Genomic DNA, 17,946 nt, shown 5'->3' on the forward strand with positions numbered 1-17,946 from the left:
TAACCGATGTTAGTAATAAGTTCGGGTCATAAATGGCTAGTAATTTATATCACCAATAACGTATCATATCACTTAACAATTGCAATAACGAGGATCGAAGTGAACACTATGTGCTGATCAAATTTCTTTTGTTGTGCATGCCTGCTCGTGACTAAATTTTGGTTAAAAACGTGAATTTTGATACGGAAATTTTTCACACATCTTGTAAAATTCAAGGCCTTGTTAAAGATACAATAGCAACCGTGCTAAAATTTACATAATAATTGCTGAACCTATGTGCGCAAATTTTAGATACTTTCTGTTCGTTCATCGTTTAGTTATAAAACTATAAAAGACAGGCGTTTTTCTGAATTACCCGATGTTGTATGTTGGTCCCTCGTTAGAGAGCAGGTCACGCAAATGAGGCTCTATCCCAGACAGAAGAATGCGGTCATAAAATGATAAAATGTGCAACTGTGATATGTTTTTAGAAATGCCATTCAACACCGGTGGCTTCGATTGCCAGGCGGCGGTGCTACTCTTGTCGATTGCTGTTAGAAATCGATTAGTTCTAATGTAAGAGTGCTATAAGGCAGTGTCCTGGACGTCGAGTTTCTATTTCTATTTCACAACGATAATGATTGCACACTACTTCTTAGGATTATACACATACGAAGGTAGGTTAGCGTTATGTGAATTTCTTTTAAACTAATCTTGGGACTTAAGAGGGGGGGGGGGGGCTAGAGTTGCGTTCGTTTTGTTAGAAAGTTATGTTCGTACATATGTAGGTTTATTCAAGTTTATTTCAAATATTAAATAGGTTTGATAGCCTAACTATATCGTTATACTTGTACGGATGTAAGAGATTGCGTTTTGCTACTGATAAAGCATAATGGAGGCAGGCTGAGAAGGCTTCATTTATTCGGCTCTTCCGTGGCTAAAACTTGTCTGTCATTTCTGTTTAGACTTCATTATTATCATGATTTTTGTAGTTTTAAAATAAATGTTCTGACAGTCATGAAGAGTCCGGGTTCTATATGCTCCCCGGATTCTATGTTCAAAACCTCCTATACTTTCTGGGCTCTATGTCCCCCCTTTACGAGAAAGACCAAATTGAGGATTTCGAAGAGATATCTCCTATGTAACATACCAGGAAAAATGCCGGACATTGGATACAGAGAGGAGCTAATCATAAGTCAAGAAATTGGGGTAAGGGTCAAGCTTAGGGCCGGCCAGGGTTAATCAGGGTACTGTCCGGGTCAGGTTCAGTGAACTTTCCTCTATTCTTTTGCCCCTGAATAATCGATGCTAGAATCCAAGCTAGAATACGTCGCTGTGAAATGGGCCCTAATCACGAAATTTATAAAACTGGAAAGTGTGCAGAGAAGGAGGTAAACGGTAGTCATATACTTGGTTCTAGTTATCATAAGAGTCACCGACTTGTCTAATGTCTTATCCTACACTTTAACTGACGTTATGTCGATACTACGCTCCAGAAAGGACATCATCGCCAGAAATCACGGGCATAGAATACATCGCGCATGCGCAGATTAGGAGCAATCGGGTCATCATGGTAAAGGGGAATATCCATACATGAGCTAAGAAATGTGGTCCTGCTTAATACCCATGTCGTTTTTTGTCACCCCAAAATCTCATTGTCGAAAAAACACCTGTATCTCACATTTTTCCGAACTAAATGCATTATTGAGGCTCAAACATTTTTGCAATCTGCTCCCTAAGCGAAACGAAAATTGGCCTTGTTTCTCAGTGTTCTGGCAAAGTTTGGTAGCCAAATCTGGAAGAAAAAATGATTTTCTTTCCTCGTCCCAATACAAAATAGCGTCTGCCCCAAAATCGAATCAGACGGGAAACGTTCTGAACTATCAGCTCTATTTTTATCTTATTTTTAGAGTATACGATTATCTTGCAGTTTAGTAACAAAGTGCATCAAATTTTGCTAACCTGTGAAAAATTTGAGAACCTGGTAGCGAGAATTGAGGCCCTCAGCAGCCCCAGAAACCCTTTTTCTGACCGTATTTTGTTGTCGAGATGCGTCTACCAGTATGAAATTCGAGGCTGTCACATGACAACCACCTGATCTAAGGGACAGTCTCAAAATACCCTTCATCAGAGTGAACCAACCTCGATCTAGGACCCGATTAGCCGTCTTGTTCAACGAATACACGCGGTATATACAGTGTTGTAGATGGCGCTGCAGTGATACTGGTACTGGTAGCGAGTCCTTCAGTTGGGGGCAAATGTCTAGGGGGTCCTAATAGCACTTGTAGCCTAGGTCAATAGGAGACCACTTGGCATATCCGAAGGCCTTCACCCCTCCATGGGCTTAGGCACTCGGGCTTAGGGCCAGGTGAACGTGACAGATGACGTCATTCGTTCGCGGCAGTAGAAATGGCGGGAAATTCTGAATGTCAGTGATTTCTGGCGATGTTGTGTGTTATAAAATGGAGCAACGGATTTATACCAATGATCAGCCAGAGACGCCATGCAGCTACAAATGCACTGAAATAATTGAAATGGACTTGAAATACTGTGAAATTACATTATACTTCTCTCGATTTTCTGTCGATCGTATTTGTGAAATGTCGATTTTCCGGCGAAGAATGCAATGTAGCGAAATATTGCTGAACCCTGTCAGAGACAGTTGAGGGTCCGATTGCCAATATGGCTTCTCAAATGAGAAAGTTAGGGCGGTATTATTAATTATTGATGAAGACTAGTCTTTATTTATTCTTGGTATTATGCACACTTTGCATTCGTCTCTTCTGGTGATTTACTGGTAAATTATCAATATTGGTACATCGCACCGGTCGTGACCGTGATCTCCTGGCGTTCATCACCTTCGCTTGGGATTATCTGGATATGAGCACCGTTCCTACAGCATTAGAAACTAGGTGGTTTCGTGGTGAACAGTGACGACATCCAGGGTGATTGGTCAAATTTTGCTCGAACAAGATACTTTTTGGTCTCGACAAAGTGTCGATCGCCTGAAAGGAGGAAGGGGATACAAGGTCCGCATTGATCGCTGCACACGGACGGCCAATTTCTTTCCCTACATGTCGCTGATGGTGAATTCTAATTTCCTCGAACATATAGATGGTTTGTCCTTGTAAAGAGGCCATGTCACGGGTAACAATACGGATCCAGTTCATTTGGGAAAGCAAAAAAATTTCTTAACCCAGAGGACTTGCGCTAATAGGGTGACGAATGATGGCCTGTGATGTCGTTTGTATTCCATTGGATATCTTGCTCTTAAGTGGAAATCAGGCTCGACTCGTGCTTGATGTATCCGCTGTGCTGAGAGGCTGCTCCCTGAGAACGTACTTCAGCAATACTGTGATATTGCAAACGGCCTTGAAGTGGTTACACGAGGATAGACTTGTATATATAATTGACGAAGTTTCTCTTCCTATCCTATCCCATATCCATATAACTACAACACGGATGAACGAACATGGACAATAATTAAGGGAATGGCAAAATAAGCGGCGCGATATTTCGAACCAACCTGCAAAAATAATCAATAGAAAAACGTTATTTTCCTCTTTAGTGTTTTATAAGATGCCCCTGATAAAGATTGTAGCCATGTCGTCTTTGTACATACAATCCAAATGCATACCGCAGAAGAGAATGAAACCTTCAGATGGTGGATATTTTTTGTATCTCATTAATCAATGAGAAACATTGGGGATATTGGCTGATTTAAAGGGGAACTATAGGCAGGAGCTGAGTGGCTAATTTGGCCATCTTCAGGTGACTTATATACACTGTAAGGGCCCTTGGTCATGTCAGATTCCGCAATAAATATATTCCTCGTTCAAACGTGAATCATTTTGACCCACTGTGATATATGAGAGACCCCTATTGGTAACTATGTGTAACTTCATTTTGCCTGCCTAGCTGCTGTCTATATTTTTCCTTTAATGACAAAAGCTAATCTTTGTTGTCAGAAAATTCAGTAATCCTATATTTTGAGTTAATGACGCAGGTTAAATGAATCAGGTTTTGGTGATGATATTGGGTTTTGAACGGCTTAGATGAAGTAGTTACGGAGCCGTGCTTATTATTTGAGATGTTTTTAGTTATCAAGTGACAGACGTGCAAGATAAGTGAATACATGATGAGTGCTATTACTGGCTGGCTACCCTACATACCCTGTAGGGCATCGCGTTTGAGAAAAAAATTATTTATTCAACTCAACATATTATGCCATTAAAAGAATTATTCTGTTCAATTGGAACACCCAACCATTCATTGTAGGCCTACTATGTCTTTCCAAACATTTGCGGCCAATTGACATCCTCCCTGATATATAAAAAGGGACGACGTGCGAAATAGTTTTATGTCATATACGGGAAACGCCCACTTACTACATCGTTTCATGCGCATAGGCCAGATTTTTCCCGATTTCAGTAGGGGGTATGTGTGGTCATTTGAATGCTGATGAAATGAACAGGACGAAATAACCATGTTCTGGCGGATGAGAATGTGACACAACTTGCTAAGTAATGTACTGCCACTATTATTGTCATCAGTTCGAATTTTTGCCTTTGAAAGTTGGATAACCATAACCATTTCAATGAGCGTTCATTAAGGCGACATTCCACGTGAGAGAAAGTGTCGACATTTTCTCTCAGTGACTGTCGACATGAATATATTTGATCCATCCACGTGCGAGGAAATCGTACTGACAGTTCCTATCGGAGAGATGATTTCTAGCTATCGCGAGTTTCTCTCGAGAGAATGTTTTCGTAGCTTCTTCCACGTCAGAGTAAAACTGTCAGAAAACAGCCATCGGACGGTCATTGATCCCTCCACGTGCGAGTTAGGCCTATTGGGAAAGGTCATTTAGTATGTTGCCTTCGAAGAGAGCGGAGGTAGCAGCCGCGGCAGCGGTGTACATTATTCTACAAACGAAGAGGAAACCGAAGAGGAAACACAAGATCTGGGTTCACAGGTGGCTGATGAGAAGAGAAACCTATGGGGCCTATCATGCTCTTCAGCAGGAATTACTCCTTGAAGATCCGAAGCATCTTCAAAATTTTCTGCACATGACAGCAGCTGATTTCGAAGAGTTGGCAATACTGGTTGGGATTCTATAACATCACTCTCCACAACTGCCCCAATTTCTTTCCACCCCAACGCCTTCTTTCCCCTGTTTCTGTAGAGATTAGATTGCACATCCCATAGGCACAGGTTGCCCTCAAACACAGCTATCAGTTGGAACGTGTCGTTCCGACTCCACTCTTTTCTTGCTTCCATGTTGCTGGTAGCTATGCATATGCGCCAAATGACCAATGCATTGAATACTTGCTGGAAGTTTATTGCAAAATAGAACCAGTCCTATTTACTGAGAGCACTATCTGACATAACAAAAAGTGTCCGAAATGACCTACCTTTGGTCCGTCCACATGACATAAGATCGCCCAGCTAAACACTTCTGACATTTATTGATCGCTCTCGGACAGCTGCTCGCAGCGTCTTGTCCACATGCGACTTGGTGTCTGAGAGTGTCTCAGAGTGAACTTCTGATAGAAAACTCTCACGTGGAATGTCACCTTTATGCTCATTAAAGGTCGCAATAATTTGCTATTGAAAGGTGGCATGTCTTGTGCGTAGATCATGTTCAGGAACGCATTGAATTTCAATAGTTTGACTGCTTGCCCTATGACTCACTAAATTTTTCCTGAAAGGAAATCCGTAAAGAACAATAAAGAAAGTCCTTAAAATTAAATGCTATTTAATTAAGGACTTTCTTTATTGCATTTCTTTTTAGTTGGCATTGGGTAGAATCAGCATTACAAAACGAACAACACCGATAGAATCGCGATTGATTGTAATTCATTTCTACATTGTGCATGTCAATTCAGTAATCATCTTCTGGCTCTGACAAAATTTGTAAACCCTCTACATCGTCCTCTTCCTCAATTCACAAGTCATTAAGATTAATCTCTACATTTTCTGCAACTAAAAGACTGACACACCTAGTTATCCATATAGCTTCGGGCTCGATGCGCTCCCATGCGAGGCCAACCATTCGTAAAACTTCAGGGCGGGTTATCAATGGACATTGTCCGTTCTCATCAGTGTATCCAATTTTCCAGGCTCTCCAGATGGCTTTTAGCCTGCATTTGAACGCATACATTATTGTCGGGAACGAATTCAAGTTCTCCTCCGATGGCCTGCACAGCTAACAGAAAACGTTCGTTACGGTGGGCAGGGTATCGGTCCACGACGAGAAAAAAGTTTTCACCATCAGGCACGAAGTCATTCAGCACTGTTTCAGCCCATTCCACCAATAACTCTATTCTCGCCCATCCATTGGGACTGGAGGTTACCAGTACGTTTGCTGTCACGTGTTCCCTCAGTTCTGCCATAACCGCTCCATCTCTCACAATTCGGCGGAAGTTCACCTCCGCTATGCCTTTTCTTCCATCACTTGATACACCCAGGGTAACAGTGCAACCTTCTTTCGGATGTCCTAAATGTCAGTAGGCCTTTTTAGTCCATGGTGTAATTCGGTGAATATTCATACCGCACACAAGTTTGACTCATATTGAGGAGGTGTCTTTTGGGAATGTCCCTTTCAAGCATCTGATGGCGAATCAGCGCCTGAAACTCAACAACGAGTTGGGCGGCTTTGTTTGGATTTTCTTCGAATTTCGTGTTGACCGGCGATACGATATGGGGTGTCTTTCCGAAATCCTTTGTTCTTCTGTCCCTGAACATTCGTCTATAGTGCCTTCAACCTCCGGCCAAAGTCCGTTTCCAAGTTGCCGGAACCGCCTCATACGCCTTATTCGCTGGCTCTCCTCATAAGTGAGTCTGAGGTCATCTTCATTCCTGATCCATTCGCGGAATATTACTTCCCGAATATTACGGAAACAGGAAAAGCTGGTAGGGTGCATGCGTGGCCAATCCCTCCAGGTGGGCAAGCCAATACTCATCCAAATAGTAAATTTTCTGTTGCATGGAATACACTTGCAACCTTCGCCGAGGTACGTGGTCCTAACTCGTTCTCTTCATCCATCGCTTCACAACAAGAATGAAAATCGTCCAAACGGAAATCACTAAAACCCGCATCAGGGCTAGTAAATTCATCCGCGCTGTCTTCTCTCTGCAAAGCAAAGCTGATTGAAACCTGTCTTTGGCAAACTCAGGTATATTGATGAAAACCAAATATGAAATCCCCCACGGTAATGCGCGCGGACATAAAAATACTGGTAGCCCTACACGTAATAGCCAGCGGCATTATGTCTGTTCTTTTAAAGCCATCCGCCCGCTACTATGAGTGACCAATGCGAACTTAGAAAATTTTAGGCCTGTGCAAAACGATGTGGTAAGTGGGAGTTGCCCGTTCGTAACTAGGATAATAGTTCCCCCGCTATGGGGGGGGGGGGGGGGAGGGGGACAAATAGGTTGTCCTCGGGTGAATTATATGAACAGCATTGGAACTTAATTGTGTTTGATTAGGTTATTATTATATTCCTAATAATCTCTGAAATAGGAAACACCCTTTTGGCGACATTGAGCAACTTTGTATTGCCTACCTGGCTCTTAGCTATAAGGGCCATTTAGATGGCAGGCGAATAAAACACATTCGGATCGGATGCGGATGCGATCCGATCGAACCACATTCAGGTCTAAAAAAATGCGCGCATTTAAACGATCAGCGCAATCCGGTCTCATCTTGACGGATTTCTGTAGATGTGGAACTCTCCAATACCTTTTGCTTGCGGAGGTGTAAAAATATATATGTAAGTGCGCATGCGCCTAGGTTAATCCGGATTTGGTATCCATTTGGGTTTAGACGACGCTTTTGATTCGGATGCATCTAGATTAAAAACTACCTAGATCGATGTTTTTTTTATAATCCGGATGGGACGACATTGATGCGGATCATGTATTTAGACGGGAAAAATTTAGACCACATTCGGATTCAAGCGAATCGCAAGTGGCTTTTTTCCTGTCGTCAATACGGCCCTATTGTCTCCCTTTAATCCTTAAGGTATTGCAGCACATGAATCTGTCTGCACGCGCATCTCCTCCCTTTTCCTGGAGGAGATAGACATGAAAACCGTTATATGAATATTAAATTATTTTGGATTGATTTAAAAGGTTCGGCTTCGCCTTTTCTTGCATTGCATATACTGTTCTGGCTTTGTATATACTATATAGACAGTGAGTAGAATATTCCTCTGTGAAACACTGCCAATACCGGAGGCAAAATGGACATCACATGTAAATGATATCATCAAAGTATTGCACGTTTGTCGATCAGCAATATAGCTCTCCACATGGCTGTTGATATCATATTGCAGGGTTTGATGTCCCGATAGACCCAAGAAATACTTCTATCATTACCGTAATAACCAACTTCCTCTTCGTCATCTAAAAACTCATACTCCCTGCGCAGTGATAGTAGTGTGACAAGGCGCCGTCCTACTCTCACTGCTTGAATTGGCCGCTAATGCAATCTGAATGTGGTAAAGAAGCTCTTTACAAAAGAATATGACTTTCTGTGGCTTTTTGGCTCACCGTTAGGGGAGTCTATGCAATAGCCCTGTGTCCGTCGTCCGTCGTGGTCCGTCATTGTCCATCGTCGTCCGTCGTCGTCCGTCGTCGTCCGTCGTCGTCGTATCCTGTGGCACGTTTCTTAACCGCTAGTGCTATGAACTTGAAACTTTGTACACATAAACCCCCTAGGTCAGAGCTACTCTGACACTGAATTTCGGTGCGGTCTGGCCACCAGGGGGCCAAAACTGAAAACATAAAAAGTGTGATATGTCTCCTATTAATGATCCGTTTTCAATAAAGATTTTATGGTAGGTACATCACATATCGTACGAGTTTTTGATTTGAACTACTTTTCAAGGTCACAGAGGTCAAATGGCGTAAATTGGCCATTAGGATGTAACTATGGCACGTTTCTAATCTGCAATGACTAGCAATCCCAAATTTGGTACACAAGTACCCTTTAGTCAGGTGATCTCAGGGACCGAAGTTCGCTCCAATATGATTCACCACTTGACCACCAGGGGCAAAATCCAAAAACCTTAAAAATGTGATTATATATATATTTCTTTATTTCCTCCTTGTAGGAAGATTACAGAACAACAATAATGTATAGTTATTTACAGCAAGCAACAAATCAAAATTGCACGAGACAAATCAAGAAATTAAAGTAAAGGTGTCTCTGAACTATTTCGCCTCACGCCCGCCAGGTGGCGGCAGTAACACCCAGAACTTGTGACATTTCATCAAAATCGAGGCTATCTGTTTGCCTCCCCAGCAATGTTTCGACCAAATCACTGTCCATCACATTCCAGAGTTCGCTTCTAACATTAGCGTCGCATTTTTGCTCAATGCTGTCCCAAAACCGTTCCCAGCTGTTACTGCTAAAGGCATTGCATTGACAAAAAGGGTGAACTTGAGGGTCCGTGTAGACGCTGTTACATTGTTCGCAGGATTTTTCGGTTGGTTCGACACGCAGTGTACACAACTTTGCCAGAAAGGCATAATTTGATGCTAAGTTCGGATCGTTCTTTGCACAAATCCAGAGCATAGACGGAAAGTCTAGAGACTTTTCAATGTTCAGTATTCTCTGATGGCCATTTTCCTGGCAGTCTAACACAAATTGTTTATTTTCAAACAGTAATGTTGCTTCGTTCACTAGAATTTTCCAGATTCCTTTATCTGGAAAGCTACATGTATCCGATTCAAAGTAATCGGTCAGATATTCACGGCAATTATATTTGTCCATAAGATTTACGAGGATTGGAACATAGCCTAAACTTTTATTACTGTCTTTATCCGCACGTTCGACCATATTGGCATATCGGAATTTTAGAACTTTCAAAGGAAGGGAATTTTCAGACATTTTTGCAAGTTGCCCGAAAAATTGCAAACACCTTCTGTCCAAGTAACACTGTAGCGTAGGACTGCCTATCATTGCTTGGCACACGGTTGTGCTCGTTAGCCGATTAAATCCTTGCATCCTTTTAAGACAGTAAAGGTGGGCTCTTTCTACAATTAACAGCTCTGAGAGAGCAATTTCCTGACACCAAATTTCAGCTCCATAAAGAGCTCTGGGAAGGCAAATCGTTCTGTACAAGTTGTGGCTTATTATTGGGCTGAAACCACTTGGCTCTTCAGTTTCTGAGCAGCTTCAATAGTTCGCTGCGTAGACTTTAAGTATTTATCAACTAGTATCCCGAGGTGAACATGAGAGGATTTTTCATTGACCGACTGGTTACCTTGCGCCCATTTCCTTTCATTTTTAGTTCGCTTCCATTGCGCAGCGGTTTCCCCTTGAACTATAACACAGCATTTTTCGGCATTGTAGTCATAGCGCCACTTGACTGAATACCGAAACGAACATGACATCATCCTATCAAGGCCACATTTGGCGAGAGAGAGCAACGTGAGATCATCTACGTGACACGGTGAGCCGCAGTTTATTTTATCAATGTTTAATCCGTCTCTGGTGTCGTCGAGCTCGTCTATTAGCGCGTTGATAAACAACAAGTAAAGCCACGTTGACAAGACGCCACCTTGTCTCACGCCTTGTTTAAGCGCAAACCACGGCGAGGAGAATTCGTTTTCTGTGACACAGCTTTCTATTTCTGTATAACAATTATTTGGAACTCGCCAGAATTTCCCATTTATACCAAACAGAAATAGTTTATACAGGATACCTTCAATGCAGACGGTATCGTAGGCTTTACGGGTGTCCAAGAAGCAAGCGTACACTTTAGAATGTTTTCGATCTGATGGTATATCGATTCCATCATGACAAATGACGTGGATACACAACTGCGATTTTTCTGATAGGCGCTTTGCTGTGGGTTCGGAAAGACAATATTATTGTCTGCGGTCCAGTTTTGCAACCGAGTCAGCAGTAGCCTTTCAAATAACTTATACAAGACTGGTAACAATGTGATAGGCCGATAGCTATTCGGACCACTCCTGTTCTTCCCATGACCTTTAAACAGTGTATGTATAACTCCCCGTTTTGCATCTCTCGGAATATATTCATGTTTGAGGAACAGGTTAAAGAGTTCTGTAATTTTGACATGAAGGGCATGCCCGCCATATTTGATGTGTTCGTTGCCTACTCCACCATGCCCTCCGGCTTTCCCGTTCTTTAGCTGTCGAATCCCACTTTTTAGCTCTTCAGTGGTAAAGGGGGCGTCCAATGAGGGGTCGTGATTGGCAGCCGATTCTCGCATCATTTCCTCTAGTTTGGTATCCACGAATCGTTTGAAGGCGGCGTCATATTCCGGTTTCACCTTTGGTGTGTAGAGCGTTTCATAGTGTTCCGCCCATTTACGCGTTATGTCGGTGGAACTATAGAAGATTGTTCCGTCAAAGCGCATCGGTGGCGGTAGTTTATTTGGGGTCCGACGGTTGGCTTTGAGCAGTTTCCCAAACTTGGTTTGGTCAATTTCTGCGCTTTCATTAAGTTTCCGGTAGAACTCTTGTTGTAGCTTTGCATTTTGTTGGCGAAACTCTGCGCGAAATTCACTTTTCTTCTCTTTATACTCTCTGTAGACAGTCGAGTCTGAGTCCCTGGGCTTACCCGCTGCTGTCCAGGCTAGCCGGGCGTCGCGCATTCTCTGGTGAAGTGGCTTGAGCGTTTCCTTCCAATTTGGACGGATATTCTTTCGAAACACACATTCAGGTATAGTTCGCGCGGATGCCACTAACATAGCGCTGACGACTGGATTGATACGCATTGTCAATGTCGCGACTGGTAAAGAAATAACTCTGACTTATGTCGGGCAACTGGCGCTTCAGTTCCTGCCGGTATTGTACTATTTTGCTGAAATCAGTTTTGGCGCAATACTTCCATTATCGTTTTCGTTTTCGCTGTACCAATGGTTCCTCATTGGAATGATCCTTTGTTTCTGAGGTACTGAGTTTCAGTATTGCATGGAGGGCTAAATTGTCGGATGTATTTGGATCAACATCTTCCACCACTTCACATGTCTTCAAACATTCAAGCAGTAGCGAGTTTATGCAAATGTGATCTATAAGCGTTTTGTTTGATCCTTCAAACGGATCGAACGTGTATGCGGGTCCTTTACATTGTGAGCTGACTGGGATCGATGAAAGCCCAGTCCGACGCAAAAATGAGTCTAGTACATCTAACCACCATACAGTATATGTCACACAGGTTTTTAATTTTACCTACTTTTCAAGGTCACATAGGTCAAATGGCGTAAATTGGCCGTCAGGCCGTAACTATGGCACGTTTCTTAACCGCAATGACTTTTGATCACAAACTAAGTACACATGTACCCCTTGGTCAGGTGATCTAAGGTACCGAAGTTTGGTCCGATCTGATTTGCCGTTTGGCCTCCAGGGTGGATGAACACACCGGCAAGGTCACAGAGGTCAAATGTACTGTAAATTGGCCATTTTGGGGAAATTGTAATTGCTTGGACCTACATCAAACCTAAAACTACATGACACAATACCATGATCTTTATCCATCTTTCCTTCACATGAGGTGAGCACAATGGCCCTGGCCATTTCATTTATTCCAAAAATTCAAAGAAGGTTGTCATGGTGCATTTAAAGGTCTTTGTCTGAAAAAAATTCTACAAAAACAAATTGATTTTGAGGGATGTTATGCGCACTATTTTGGTTCGGTAAGGAAAATTGCTGTCTTATCAGGTTTGTGTGTGCAGACGATGCTTTGAAGCGAGGGAAAGCGAGGTGAGATTTGGTCCTTGAATAGTTTTAATCGGCTTTAAATGGGTATAGATATTCACTTCAGTAATATTAAACAGGGTTACAATACAGCAGACTTGAATAGCTTTAGTAAATCGCCACATTTACGGCATTTTGTTCGAGCATTCTTGCCGCGAACATTTGTGTACAGTATACATGCATTACACGTGCAATGGAAGCCAATACTGGCAGATAGAATATGCTTGAATATTATCGCTGCGCTGGAGAATGCCTAAGACTGTGGGGACGTCAGTCACGAATAATACCCCTTAGTGGATGGACACACCGGCAATGATCGTGGCTTACGATGAGTTTGATATTCGGCCGAACCAATATCCCATGAAGTGCTTATCTAATAATGTGAGAAAAATAAATCCCCAAACAAACCAGCCTAATCAAATATCGCTAAGAGCTGCTCTTTTAATCAAGTGTTTTCACAGAAGTGACGCCTCAATATTCAAAAATTAGAATGTCGTCGGTATCAAATCAAAGATGTAAGATGGGTAATGCGAGACTAAATCCGTATTTAGTTTTATTGATACTGACCTATCATATAATCGAAATGCACCAGAGGCATGGACGTTTGTAAGTCTATCATGATTGCAAGTAAACCCCCAGCGACCAAGATAAAAAACAAAATCACCCGACTATCGATCGACCAACGCCAGTTGAAACATATATTGACACCAAACAACTGGTCTCAATTGACTGCGCAGATCTAGACAGCACGATTATTGACGCGACAGATCATCGTGAAACGAAAAAAAAGAAAAATATTTCTAGCTTGTTCGAACTCAGGACCTCTGTTTTCGATACTTTCTCGGCCACGGATTGTTATGTTGAATTAACATGTGATTTACAACTACGCCGCGACGTCCTTGCATAATGTTAACCCATCATGTGCAACTTTATTTTCCAATCAAAACCAAGACTTGGTGGAGATGAGGATACCGATCAAAAATCGAAGGTCCCGAGTTCGAAACCGATAGAAATTATTTCCCTTTTTTCTTTTCACATGATTTTCTCAGTGACCTGGCTCGCCAATGAACTTGTTGCTAATTGTGCAGTCAAGTGAGACCAGTTAACAAATGGTCAATCATTGTTCAAGTGTTGTTATTCGTTTAATTGCCGGGCGGGCGAAGTTGTTTTTAAAATGACCGCTAGAGGTTTCATGCGATGCATGCATGTCGGCGAGTTCTGCCGTGTGTCTACTGTACTGTCGAACATTTTAACGAAGGAAGTTAGCCATCGTCTAAAGTCATTCAGGCCAGAATACCGGTGTTACAGTTCTAATGGTCCTCCTGAAAAGAGTGGAACCATCCTCATCTATGGTAACATATTCTGATTGCGGAAAAGTCCTGAGGCCCATGAATTTTACCTTAGAGATTAAAAGCTTTTTAGCTCAGAGCTAAAACGGAGCTAGTAGAATAGCTGTTCAAATGGTGTCCGTCCTGCAATCTATCCATCCATCCATCCATCCATCCATCCATCCATCCATCCATCCATCCATCCATCCATCCATCCATCTAACTGAGGGACCATCTGTGGACAAAATTGGACATTTCTGACCAGGAAGGCCTAGCCACTTCGTTGAATTAGAATGAGGTCATTTCGCGTTTAGATTTCTTTCCCTTTTTACCTCGGTCCACAGAGCAAATATTGTTTTTAAATGTGGCTAAATACGTTTAAATATTTTTTCATTTTTTACTTTTAATGGAATTGATATAGTTTTCACCGCCAGTTGGCGCTGCAGGCACATTGACTGAATTTTGGCGATTTTAAATTTGGCGGTGGCTCAACTTTTTTGCAAGCAGTGCCGCTGATAGGCCGATCGATAGAAGAGATGCCACCATTTAAAAATGGCCGTAGTCGCTGCTTCAATGAAGGTGAGTGAAATTTCTCATGTTCAATCGGTTGATACTCTTTTAATCAACATGACCATGTACCTGAAATTTGTTAAGGTACTGAAAAGATTCTATATAATTCAGATTTATCAATAGTTTTTTATAATATTGCGGAAATTTTGTGCACAAATTAGCGAAAGTTGGTGCTCGTCTCATGTCATTTTAGAGCGAGAAATTTGTTTCCGTCGATCTCTACCAGTGAAAAATCGCTTGAATAGCTTCGAATTTTTGTGAAAATAAGTATCTGAACTTGGTTTCAAATAGTCTAGAGAGTTACCTCTGTGGTGATACATATGGTATGTGATAAATATTTGTGGAATTTGTGAAATTCGGTTTTTCAAACGTGCCGATGATGCAAGCGATCTCGCTTGAATTTTGCAAGTCCTGATATGTCGACCGCTTACCAGTCAGAACGGCCCCTGGTCAAAACGGCCCCGCTTTAATAGAGTCAAAACGGCCCCGAGTCAAAACGGTCCCGGGTCAAAACGGCCCTGTACCGCCTTGAGCAAAGGGTAGTTGAGGGTGTCAGCTGATAGTATTCCATCCTGAGGAAATCTTTTCAAGAGATACTTGTCTTTGATGGCAGGGTCTATAGAGCAAGCGCAAGTATAATAATAATAATGAGTCTTTTATATAGTATATATTTTTTATTATATTATATATTATAGTATAGTATAGATTTTATATAGTTGTATAGTTCAAATTACAGTTCAAATCACAGTTCAAATCACATTTAGTCCATATAACCGTCCGAACTTGGGGCAACGAGATGGGAACATGAACGGAGCAACTGACGAGCGTTTTTCCTTCCTTCGATGTAGTCATCCCATACGGCGAATAGTCTCCCTTGGATCTGGCGGTACTGGGCTCGAACACCAGTGGTACTTGCTTCATGTCGTCACCTTGTCGTACGAATGCGTGGACACTCAGCAGCTGCGTAAAGGGATCTTTGACGACCTTGAACGTACCATCGATGTACCATGTACCGTTTTCCACCTACTCGAATTTCTTCACGAAAGAAGTCCTCGGGAATGTGAGTTTCGTCCATTTCGAACTGTAGGTCTTTTGGTTCAGCTGGACGCATCTTCTGCCGAAAACGATTCGCTGCTCTTGCTAAATTCACGGGGTTTTGCAGCGCTTCGATGGGCTCTGTTCTGGTCTGAATGTCTTGGTTCAGGAATACCTGATTCACAATCTCTGCGGCGGGCATAAAAATCTCCTGAGCTGCGGACTTCTTAATCTTTGTTGCGACATTCGTTGCAAGGGCAGCGCCAAGCTTGCCGGGGTGGACGTGTGACCGGGTGTCAAAAATCACTCGCCTAAATTCAATTCAAAGATCGAAAATAATATCTGAAATTAGTTTCAAATAGCCTACGCAATTATCATTTCGGTGATATATAATGCATGCATGTAATAATTGATTAATCTGCCTAAAACGCGCAATTAAAACGGCGAAAGATCTTGATAAACACTCTGGTGACGGTCGCACTAAATAACGACCGGTAGGGCCCGGAGTCTGGCGGAGAAAAAAAGGTAGCGCCCGGAGGTTGAATCGGGATTTTTATGCACTTTTAACTGTATATATATGTTGTTTAGATGTATTTCTAACAGTTCTGTAACTTTTATGACCAAGCTTGCACCCAAAGTTGGTAAAATTGATGCTTGTTTATGGGCTGCGCTAGCGACCGGAGAATTCGCCGTCGGCCATTTCGGCTACGGTCCCTGAGTTGTTGTGGCTGGCAATTTTGCAACAAATCTCGCCATTTACGTTTGTTTTCTCCCTGTCTGGTCATTGGCCGTGACAACAATTATTTTGAAAGTCACATTATGACATCGTAGTATGAATTCCACTGCAGTTTCGTTACGCAGCAATGCTCATGTTTTTGGTTTGCAATCCTGTACTGTCTGTACACTGCGCTGTGCATGGTTGTACTGTAGGCTGTAAAAAAGACAAAAACGATAGCCTAGCCCTATAGGATAGCAGGCTTAGAGTATAACTCAACAGGCCCTCATGATTCATTTGATGGACACCTTATTTGATAGTACCTCATCATTAAGTCCACTAGATCCTGTTCTGTCGCATGTCGTAGACGATAGACAATTTTCAAAATGTAGTACACCACTCGCTCATTTTTAAGCCCAGCTCTCGGCTCACGTCATGTGGGCACGGTTGGCTGTTGAGTGTTATGGTTCAGTCTGTGAGACTAATTTAAAGAGGTTACACTTTTATTTTGAATTGGAAAACAGCCCACAGGACTGACTTTTCACTGAGTAATAAGTGTGCCCTTCGAAGGTTAAGTCTCTTTCTGGATTTGCTTCCATAGATGCCTTGTTCAGGATATCATCTGACAAATGCCTGATCAAGCACAGATTGTATCCGGTGGTGTACATTTCCCCGTCTATGTCACCCTTTTTTATTCAGTCAGTGTTAATTTCTCTTCTCTTTTTATTACAGATTAACTGTTGTTGGTTATTGCAAGAGGAGTCGTTGACACATTTCAAGTCCAGGAAAGCACTTGCTGTTCCCACATTTAGAGTAAGGTGTGCTTACTCGTTTTACTGCTTTCCATTCCCGGATAGCGTTATCAAATATCTGCCGCAAGGCAACAAATATCTGCCGCAAGGCGCTTCAAATATCTGCCGAAAGGCTTCAAATATCTGCCGCACCAATAAAGTTCATTTTGTTAACCAACTCTTTATCTTCTTTTCTTCACATACAAAAAAGACCGTCCCAAACATTTGGCTGCATCCACTTCATCAATGTCCAGACAACAGTCGGTTCATTTGACCATTGTAAAGCACAAGGCCCCACCTCACAAAATACACTGTAATAATTATGTACCTTGTGTCCATGTGCATGTTATTAGTTCTACCCACGCTGCATGAAGACAAGGACTCCACTCTTTGACGTCACCACACGACTCCTTGACGTCATCACACACCCCACTAGTTACTGCAACGGCAATAGAAATTACTTTACGTCATAATAGCAGGGTGACGTCAACTCAGTACTTCAGCATGCACTGATATAGCAAGAAGGTCTTTCGCACCAGCACTTCTGCGTGCTAGACGTTACAGCTTCACGTTGCCTCATAATAACGGTACCAACACACACTTGGCCCTTGCCTTCGCTTATCCATTTCAGCTGAGCGCCAGGCTCTTGAGCCTCTTGTTATAGAATCGTTTGTCCCCGGACACTTCATCCTGCGAACAAATGTTCAGTCCACACCCGTTGTTTTAATACATGGAACCAAAAGAATGTTCAGAATATGTTAGTAAATCGACCTGATATCTGAAAGTTTACTTG

General features: G+C 42.3%; 1 protein-coding gene across 1 annotated transcript in view; it reads left to right on the plus strand.

Moving 5' to 3' along the window:
• The first annotated feature begins 570 nt into the window (after positions 1-570).
• Positions 571-17,946, plus strand: part of LOC135494025 (gamma-aminobutyric acid receptor subunit beta-4-like) — a 98,585-nt gene continuing 81,209 nt past the window's right edge. The window contains exon 1 of the mRNA XM_064781776.1: positions 571-656. The gene's annotated coding sequence lies outside the window, so the exon portion shown is untranslated. The remainder of the gene's footprint in view (positions 657-17,946) is intronic.

The sequence above is a fragment of the Lineus longissimus genome, chromosome 9 (assembly GCF_910592395.1).
Source record: "Lineus longissimus chromosome 9, tnLinLong1.2, whole genome shotgun sequence".
Lineage (NCBI taxonomy): Eukaryota > Metazoa > Nemertea > Pilidiophora > Heteronemertea > Lineidae > Lineus > Lineus longissimus.